A 10,212-nucleotide genomic window follows, 5' to 3' on the forward strand; every position below is an offset into this window, starting at 1 on the left:
CTGCCTGACCCCTTACGTTTGCTCCAAATTGACCCTCTGTGGCCTCAGTTTCTTCATCTGTAAATGAGAATGAGTCATTCTTCCCTGCTTATCTCAAGGACGATTCTGAAAGTCAAATAGTACAGTTTGGATTTTTAATGTGTCCTGGAAAGCTCCTGGGTTAGGGCAAGAATGTTCAGAGGGAAAATAATTAGTAAATGTTAGTGCAGAAGAGAGAGGGCTGCTGACTCCCAAGACTGACTTAGTTACAGAGTCAAAAGTGGCAGTGGTCTGAAAAGGCCACCTTGCTTCTTGTTACAAAATTGCTCCCACTTTATACCTGACAGAACATCATCCTGCCTTCAACTAGGAACCTCTTCTGATGGGGACTCACTCCTTTCCAAAGAGACCCTTTCCAAGAGCGCTCTAACCTCATCAGGCAAGTAGTGCATTTGATGGGTTAATAATTTGAAACGACTACTAGGTAGTAACTACTACAGGTAGTAACTGCAGCAAGAGGGCCATGGCTGTAGGAAGTAGGTCACTGGGGGGAAATGACCCTGGGAATTGCATCTCAGCTCTGGCTCCTTGTGCCCACCGGCTACTTCCTGATTGCTATGGACTGAGCAGCGCTCCTTCACCACACTTCTGCCAGGCTGTCCTGTTTCACATAGGACCAGAGCAGTGGTGTTGGCCGACCATAGTCTGAACCTCTGATTCTGTGAGATGAAAATAAACCTTTCTTCCTCTAAGTTGTATTTTGGTCACAGGGGCAAAAGTCTAATACATCAAGGGAGACAAGAGTGAATCAGCAGATAAACTGAAACGCATATCATTAAAGGATAATTTCTTTCTTAATTAGTGGTAAGCTCAAGGATAGGAACAGAGTCTTTGCATTCCTGGTCAGTCTCCTCTGTACCCATTGCACATGGTAAGGAAGAGCAGATGTGATGGGTACACCAAAGTCAGCTGGTGTGCACTGTTCCTGCAGTGGCCCTTCCCCTAATCAAGAGCAAGCATGCTTCTCCATGATCTGCTTTGTCACAGTGTCGGCAGAGGTAAATTCTGCAGAGAGTTAAAGCTGGATTAACGGCCCATGAGTTTTTTATTTCTCTGCTGGCTGAGCACAGTAAATATCGATGGTAATGTAATGTTCTTTCTCATTGGGAGGAAAGTGAGGGATACAAGAGAGGAGGGAGCTGACCTTTTAGCTATGAAACAGAAAATACTAGAGAAACAGTACCCAGACGACAACACACACACACACACACACACACACACACACACACACACACACACACACACACTACACCTGTGCATGACAACACTTTTATAATCATTTTGTGGTAGAACAGTTTTTTTTTTTAATCATTTTCTGTATTATAGACACCTTAGGAGACTCTAACTGAAAATCCTGAAGCCATCCCCAGGAAACCACAAGTGCACAGATGCACTTTGTTTGCTTTATGGTGACATTTGACCCACTAAGGAGCATCTATGGACTTAGTAAGGAAGAGGTACATTTGTGATTCACATTTTGAATGTAGTTTGTAGATATATCTTGCTTGGCTCAAAGGTGCTTTAAAATGTTGTTAAACAAGTTGCTGAGAACTAAAATCAGATTTGTACATAAAAACCCAGGTGTCTGTCTTCTCTTGAAAATTCAAAATGCCTGACATTCTTGGACCCACACAGTGGTCATGACCTGAGGTTGAGCTATGCTCAACATGTCTTTTTTTTTAACATATAAAATTCCCTCCAATTGTCTATGGTACTCCCTTCCCTCTACCTACCCACTTTTAGGTCTTTGAGCTTTGTCCTTTACCCCAGCAGTGTGAAGATCAAGATATTTCCTTTGGATTCCAGAAAGGGAGATCTTCAGGCAACCACAAGGTCAAGTATCCTTGAAAACTATTTTCAAAGCAAATCTCACCCAAACCCCAACATACAAAGCACATACAATGGAGAAGCTGCTCTATTTTAAAGGGATGCATGGGCTCAACAACTCTGCCAGTTCATTTGGCTGCCCCATCTTTGCTTCAGCGGCCCCTAGGGTACCTATGGGGACCCTCCAGGACTGCTTAGGACAAGGTTCAAAAGCATTTGTGTGTCCATCAGGACTTCGAAACTCAGGCTAGTGTTAGGTAAGAAGGCAATGTATGGGTTTCTGTAACTTTGTGTGATTGTCCTTCGACAGGACTGGATTAGGTGCCCAGGTGATGCCATCAGGGACTGCTCTCAGCTTTCCTCTGAGTTGGTTCCATTCTCAGGAAGCCTCTTCCTGGGCGGGAAACGGATGGCCACCAGCAATTCTCCAGGCATATCTTATCTACAGTTGACAATCCTGTTGGAGTCAAAGCTTCTCTTTCATCTTTAGCAGAACCTAAGATATAGTTTCTTTGGACCATTTGGGGGGAATGCTTACCCCTGAAACAGTCAGGATGGTCAGGGAAAAGGAAGCTGCTCATTGGCCAGGTCTGACTGTATGTCCCAGGGCTTATGCAGCTCCAAGGAATATGGCCAGTGCTAATGGCTAGGGACAGGATAGAGCTGTTGCCCCTGGGCAATGCTGAGAGTCACTGAAGAGAAGGAAGTACAGACACCAGACCCGCATGAACAGCAGACAGGTATATAGATTGAGCCTAATTTTTCTCTTTACTCATGAGGATGTGGAAACTCTCAAAGGGAGAAGAATGTGCCCAGGACTGGTGCCCCCAATCCTATTGCTGCTCCTGTTTTTGGCACTGGTCCTTCATTTTATCATTTCTTCTGTGATCCTGTTTGATATATTGTGGGGTAACAGTGATCATATTTGACAGTAAATCAATCTCTGAAACATAGAATTTTAGTGATAAAAGGTGCCTAAGTGGCAGATCATTCAAATGAGAGGCCAGAAGAGGCTGACTCATACAAGGTCAACTGCCAATTTATATATGACTATCGAAATACCCTCCTGCCTCTGATCTCATTTGACAGTGAAAATAATCGTATGACATACTGAACTTGGGTGGTGGTGTTTCAAGCATTTCCTCATCAATGAGATCATTTTATCCCTACAACAACTCTGTAAAGTAGAGGAGGATGAAAATTATTCACCCGGAAGAGGTTAAAATGCTTGCCTAAGGTCCTGCAGCAAATGAGGGGCAGAACCAGTTTTAAAATTCATCTGTCTGGCTCTGGGCTCCTTGTCTGTATCACATTTGAATTAGTGAATTTAAACCTAAGGACCTTCTATGGAAGCAGCAACCTCAAAGCAATTTGATAGGCAATTATCAAGGTTTGTACGTCTTAATATTTGTCTCTCCCTAAAGACAAATATGAAAACAAGAGAGCTTTAATTCACAGGGATGGAATCTAAATACTAGAATTTTGGGGGAATTCTAGGAACTGGAAAGATAAAGTTCAATTCAGAGAATTTAGATTTGTAAGAGATTGTGGGGAAAAGGAATTATCTTCACCTATTATCTCTTAATAGGTGAAGAAGCTGAGGTTCAAGAAGATGCTGCAATTTGCCTCAGATACTATTGTTGGTTGGTGGCCGGGATCAGACAAGAATACATCTCTCCCAATTCCATGTCACCCTAAGAACTTTCCATGTGGCAACTGGAAAGGCATGTGGTGGGTGCTGTGACAGTGGATGATCTTCTAGAAGGTTCTGCGTTACTGCTGAGAATACAGGGAACACCTACTACTGGTGGTGCTCAAATGCAATTTTGGAGTCACCTGGACATGGAAGTCAGTAACATTGATTAAAGCTTTTAATTTTCTTTCAGTTCTTCTGATTACATCAAAAAGAAAAACTTGGAGGACTGGGGTTATGGCTCAGCGGTAGAGCGCTCGCCTTGCACGTGTAAGGCCCTGGGTTCGATTCTCAGCACCACATAAAAATAAATTAATATAATAAAAGTTTAGAAAACCCCACTAGGATTAACATAGAAAATGTTAAAAAAAAAGACTGTTGGATTCTATTCTGACCTTGTCACCTCTCTAGCACTTGCTACTGACCCTTTTCGGCAGAGTGTGCAAGCCTTTGGTTCACGGGGGGCATTTAATTGCATTGCTTTGTTCTTCCAGTGTGTATTTTTCACATATAAAAAGTGATATTCATTTACTTTTTTAAGTTTTTAAATTTTGATTGGCACCTTAATCATGGAATTCATCATGCCATGTTCATACGTGCTGATATTCATTCCAATTTATAAAATCACTAAAGTTTATTTAAACTTTATATTTTATTAAACTTTATTAAAATTTGATTTATTAAAAAATTCTCATGCACATAATAGCATGAGCCGTGGAAATTTTATACAGACATGGAAAAAGTGACAACATTATGATGCATGAGTGATGTTGAGGAATTACTGCCAGAGAGACTACGTTATACCACCATTGTCTGGGGCATATTGGACATGGGCAGCTCTGATCTTAGAGGAATACAGATTTGACTCCACTACCAAAATTAGTCATGTTACCTTGAGCTAGATACTTCCTATCTCTGAATTGCAAAAAAATTGAAAGTTAAAAAAATGTAAGTACTGCAACTTCTTTTGTAAAGCTGTTTTGAAGGTTAAGATGTACAATGATAAGTGCCAAGCACTGAGCCTGGCACATAGAAGGTACTAAAGAAATGGTAGCTCTCACGAGAGCAGAGCTTTTGAATATAACAAGAGAAAACTGAAAGCCTAATGACAGTGAGTCACCAAATAAGATCTTAGCTTTAGTTTTTCCTTTCTTTCTTTCTTTCTTTCTTTCTTTCTTTCTTTCTTTCTTTCTTTCTTTCTTTCTTTCTTTCTTTCTTTCTTTCTTTCTCTCTCTCTTTCTCTCTTCTTTCCTTCCTTCCTTCTTTCCTTCCTTCCTTCCTTCCTTCCTTCCTTCCTTCCTTCCTTCCTTCCTTCCTCATGAATTGATCAGGTAGGATCATAGCTGGTTAAGTATATCTTTGCTTCAGGAGGTTTGTCACTTTTGGAAAAGGTACCTTGAGGCTACTTTATTACTACAAGACTGACTGCATGTTTGTTTGATGGAAAAGCAGCCTGCAGGGTGTGCTGGGAGCTGGATTCATTTATTATTCCTGCATAGGAGGCCTTGGTTTCTGGGTTGCTAGAGAACAAACAAAAATATCCCTTAAAAAAATAGGCTATAGTTTGGGGAAGCTTGAGACGCAATCCTATGGTTTAGCCCTAACAGAAAATCTTCATTCAACTTTTTAAGGTTTGCCTTGGTGAGCTGTAGTTTGTTTAAATATGTGTTAAAAGATCATTTATCTTTATTGTTGTGCTTTTTGATTTCTCCCTTAAAATCTGCACTTGAGGCCAGAGCCTCCTATGTCTCAGCTATCCTTGCTCTGATCCACAGTGATCAAATGCACCTGCCATGGTAGAAAAAGGGATTGTAATTGCACCTCGAAATCCTCAGGTAAGCCTAACAAAAAATATAAGAAAAAAATCTATATATTTTTCCTAATATAAACTGGACAACAATAAAGTAGTTTGCCTTATGAAGCAATTATTGACCTGCCATTGTAAGAAGATATCTCAGAACAGGTGACTTCATACAAACAGGCTAAGAGGTGGGGTTAGGGATGGAAGACCTTTACTTGCAATTCTGATATTACACTGATTAACCCATTCTTTCATTGAGCCAGTCTATCATTCATTCTGCTAAAATTCATCATTTGAGGGTCAGCACTATGCTAGACAAAAATGTGCATATGAACAGAAAGACAAAATGGCTATTCTCAGAGAGGTTCACATTGCTCACCTGTGAGTGTAGCAGAGGTAGATGAATAACTTCAATAAAATAGCTAGCAGAAATGGAATGCTTACTGTGTCCAAGGCACTGTTGATAGGTGCTCTACGGGCATTATTATGTATTTGTTACGGAAATAAAATGTACGTGTCATGAAACCTCCAAATCTTACATTCAAGTTGAAGTTTTGATATTTGCCCCGTGTTTTGAGAAGTTCAACCCAGCATCCCAATCCAGATGCAGAATTTTTTATCACTCCAGAAAGCTGTTGGGTGCCCTGTTCCAGTTGTGCTGCATCCACCAGAAGCAACCTCTGCTGTTTTCTTATACCATGGACTCGTTTTGCCTGTTCAAAAATTACCGTGTAGTGGCATTTCAGCCTGTTTTCTTTTACTTAGCATGCATTTAGCATTCATACATGTAGGTTTTAGCCACTAATTTCTTATTGCTCTGAAATAGTCCATTGCATGAACATGCCGTAGTTTGCTTATCCATTCACTTTTGCTAGATGGTTGTTTCCAGTTTGGAGGTATTAACATTTTTTTTTTTTTGTACAAAGATTCTTGTTGATGTGTGTTTTCTTTTCTGCTGGGTCATGAGTTAGGTCTATATTTATAAGCAGCTACCAGTGGTTGATCATTTATATTCCCCTCAGCAATACATGAGAATTCAAGTTGGTGCACATTCTTGCCCACAGTTGGCGATATTGGTATTTTAAACTTGAGTCACATTAGTGAGTTTGTGGTGATGTTGATACATTCTTTTCAAAAAAATGCTTTAAGTTTAAACATGGTAAAGTGGACATTTTACTGGTGTATGGGTCTCTGTGTTTCAACTATATAGAGATTTATGTGACCACCTTCTTTCAGTCAGCCAGCTTTTCATCGCTGTGATCCAAAGATCTGACAAAACAATTTTAAAGGAAGAAAAGTTGATTTAATGCTGATGCTTCAGAGGTTTCAGTCTGTAGATGACTGACTCCATTGTTCTGGGCCCAAGGTGAGGCAGAACATCATGGTGGAAGCGGGTGGTGGGGGAAAGCAGTTTAGGACACAGTAATCGGGAGGCAGAGAGAGAAAACTGCATTCACCGGGGACAAAATGTAGACCCCAAAGGCACACCTCCAGTGACCCACCTCCTCCAGTCACACTCTAGCTGCCTACAGTTACCACCTGGTTAATCCATATTAGTGGATTAAGCCAATGATTTAGGTTACTTCTCTCATAACCTAATCATTTCACTTGCTAAGATTCTTGCATTTTCTAACTCATGAGCTTTTTAAAAAATATTTATTTATTTAGTTAGTTAGTTTTAGGTGGACACAATATCTTTATTTTATTTTTATGTGGTGCTGAGGATTGAACCCAGTGTCCAGCACATGCCAGGTGAGCATTCTACCGCTTGAGCCACATCCCCAGCCCTCACTCATGAGCTTTTTGAGGAACACCTCAATTCTAAACTGTAACACACCTGAAAACCACCAAAATCAGGATACAGAACCATTCTGTCACTTGGAGAAACTTCCTTGTGCTACCCTTTTGTAGACAATCATCTCTCCTCTTCCCATTCTGGTAACTACCAATGTATTCTTTCTCCTTATAGTTTTTCCTATTCCAGAGTGTTACATAATAGAATCATAGAATATTTAAATTTGAGACTGGCTTCTTTAACTTTGTCAAGATACCTTTGAGTTTCATCCATGTTGTTACATCTATTAAGTGTTTGTCTTATTTTGAATGAGGTTGCTGTACGAATTCATATAGAGGTTGTGTTACTACAGAAATTTTCATTCCTCTTGAGTAAATACCTAGGAGTGGGATTGCTGGATTCATAGAGCACCTTAGGTTAGACTATTATTGCAAAGTACCATAGATTGCATGACTTATAAATAATAAGAATTTATTTATTATAGTTCTAGAGGTTGGAAGTCTAAGTTCATGGTACCAGCACAGGCAGGTTCTGGTGAGGGATCTCTTCCAGGTTGTAGATGGCTCACTTCTCATTGTATCCCCATTCAGAAGAAAGAAGGAAAGAGAGCTCTCTTGGGTACTTTTTACAAGGGCACTAAGCCCATCATGGATGGCTCTGCCCTTGTTAATTTCTTCCTAAAAGTCCCACCTCCTAATAAAAATCATATCAAGGGGATAGGATTTCAATTTAGGATTTGGGGGTAGACTCTATCTTCAGTCCTTTGCATATGGCTGGTATATGTATATGGCAAGTATTTACTTTATAAAACACTGCCAGATTGTTTTGCAACATGGTTGTACAATTTTATGTTCCTACCAGTACTCTATATAAGAGTTGTAGTTGTTCCATGTCATGTCTCCTCAAAAGATATGCTGAAGACTTAACCCCTGGTATTTATGAATGTGACCTTATTTGGTAATAGGGTCTTCGCAAATATACTTAAAATGAGGTCTTATTGGAATGCAGTGGGCCCTAAATTCAATAATAGTTGTCCTTATAAAGAGAGAAATTTGGAGATATGCAAATAGAAGGAAGACAGTCATGTAAGGATGGCTGTAAAAATTGAAGTGATATCGTTACAGGCCAAAGAAAATCAAGCATGGCCAGTAGTAATCAGAAATTAGGAAGAGGCAAGGAAGAATTCTTCCTGAGAAATTTCGGGGGAAGCATGTCCTTGATAAAACCTTACTTTTGGAATTCTAGCTTACAGACTGTAAGAGAACAAATTTCTGTTTCAAACCAACAAGTTTGTTAGGACAACTGTAGGAAAGAGCTACACTCTACATCCTCTGTTCCATTTTCTTCTGTTTCTCTTTTATTGGTGAGAATGTGTCATTTGAAAAGATGAATTTTTAAAAATTATTTATTTATTTTAATTTGTTATATATGACAACAGAATGCATTATAATTCATATTACACATATAGACTACAATATTTCATATCTCTGGTTGTACACAATGTAGAGTCACACCATTTGTGTCTTCATACTTGTACTTAGGGTAATGATGTCCATCTCATTCCACCGTCTTTCCTACCCCCATGCCTCCTTCCTTCTCCTCCCTTCTCTCTTCCCCTTTGTCCTATCTAGAGTTAGTCTAATCCTCCCAGGCCCTGCCCCACCACATTATGAATCGGTATCCTTAAATTGGAGAAAATATTTGGCATTTGGTTTTTTGGGATTGGCTAACCTCAATCAGCATTTTATTCTCCAACACCATCCATTTACCTGCAAATTCCATGATTTTATTCTCATTTATTGCCGAGTAATATTGCATTGTGTATATTTACCACATTTTCTTTATCAATTCATCTACTGAAGGGTATCTAGGTTGGTTCTACAGTTTAGCTATTGTGAATTGTGCTGCTTTAAACATTGATGTGGCTGTGTCCCTGTAGTAAGGTGTTTTGAAGTCCCTTGGATATAGACCAAGGAGTGGGATAGCTGGATCAAATAGTGGTTCCATTCCCAGTTTCCCAAAGATTCTCCATACTGCTTTCCATATTGGCTGCACTAATTTGCAGTCCCACCAGCAATGTATGACTATGCCTTTTTCACCACATCCTCGCCAACACTTATTATTGTTTATATATAGTAGGATCTTAATGGAACTTTAATTTGCACTTTAAAATGAGAAGCTATTTTTTTTTGTCAGTACTGAGGAATGAACCCAGGACCTCTTGCATGCTAAGGAAAGCCTCTATTGCTAGAGGATTTAGTCTTTCCTTTATTGTAAGACAGAGTCTCACTGAGTTGCCCCAGCTGGCCTCCAACTTTTGATCCTTTTGGGATTATGGGCATGTACCACCATTTGTGTTTTTCTAATGGCTAGTGCTGTTGTGCATATCTCCCTGTGTTTCTTTGTTTTCCATATATCTTCTTTGTGAAATATCTGTTCAATTACTTTTCCCAGGTTTTTTAAAATGGGCTTATTTTTATTAGAGTTTGAATGTTCTTTATATATTCTGAATAAAAGTCCTCTGTCAGATATGACTTTTATAAATATTTCCCCTAGTTTTGATTTGTTCTTTTCAGTTGCATAACAGTGTTTTTTTGTAGAAAAGGTTTAAGTTTTTGGTGATCCAACTTATCAAGTTTTTTCTTTTGTGAATCATGTTTTTCTTTTCTTGAGAGAGAGAGAGAGAGAGAGAGAGAGAGAGAGAGAGAGAGAGAGAGAGAGAGAATTTTTTAATATTTATTTTTTAGTTTTCGGTGGACAACAACATCTTTGTTGGTATGTGGTGCTGAGGATGGAACCCGGGCTGCAGGCATGCCAGGCGAGCGCGCTACCGCTTGAGCCACATCCCCAGCCCAGTGAATCATGTTTTTCATGTTGTATTCAAGAAATCTTTGTCTCACTCATGCATCAGAGATTTTTTCTTCTAGTATAGTTTTAAAGTTAAGTCTGTGATTCATCAATTGTCTTTTAAAGAGATTAGAAGATAAAACCATAGCTTTCAGTTTTACCCAGTTTACAATTCTGGGGTCGTTTCTGAAGATCCAAGGTTTCACTTAA

At 39.5% G+C, this 10,212-nt stretch overlaps 1 long non-coding RNA gene across 1 annotated transcript; it reads left to right on the forward strand.

The window, feature by feature from the left end:
- Positions 1 to 1,374: 1,374 nt before the first annotated feature.
- Positions 1,375 to 4,090, forward strand: LOC144366592 (uncharacterized). Its single transcript, XR_013425663.1, has 2 exons — positions 1,375 to 1,872; positions 3,455 to 4,090. It is a non-coding gene; the product is annotated as an uncharacterized LOC144366592 (long non-coding RNA).
- The last annotated feature ends 6,122 nt before the right edge of the window (positions 4,091 to 10,212 follow it).

This window comes from Ictidomys tridecemlineatus, chromosome 1, assembly GCF_052094955.1.
Source record: "Ictidomys tridecemlineatus isolate mIctTri1 chromosome 1, mIctTri1.hap1, whole genome shotgun sequence".
Lineage (NCBI taxonomy): Eukaryota > Metazoa > Chordata > Mammalia > Rodentia > Sciuridae > Ictidomys > Ictidomys tridecemlineatus.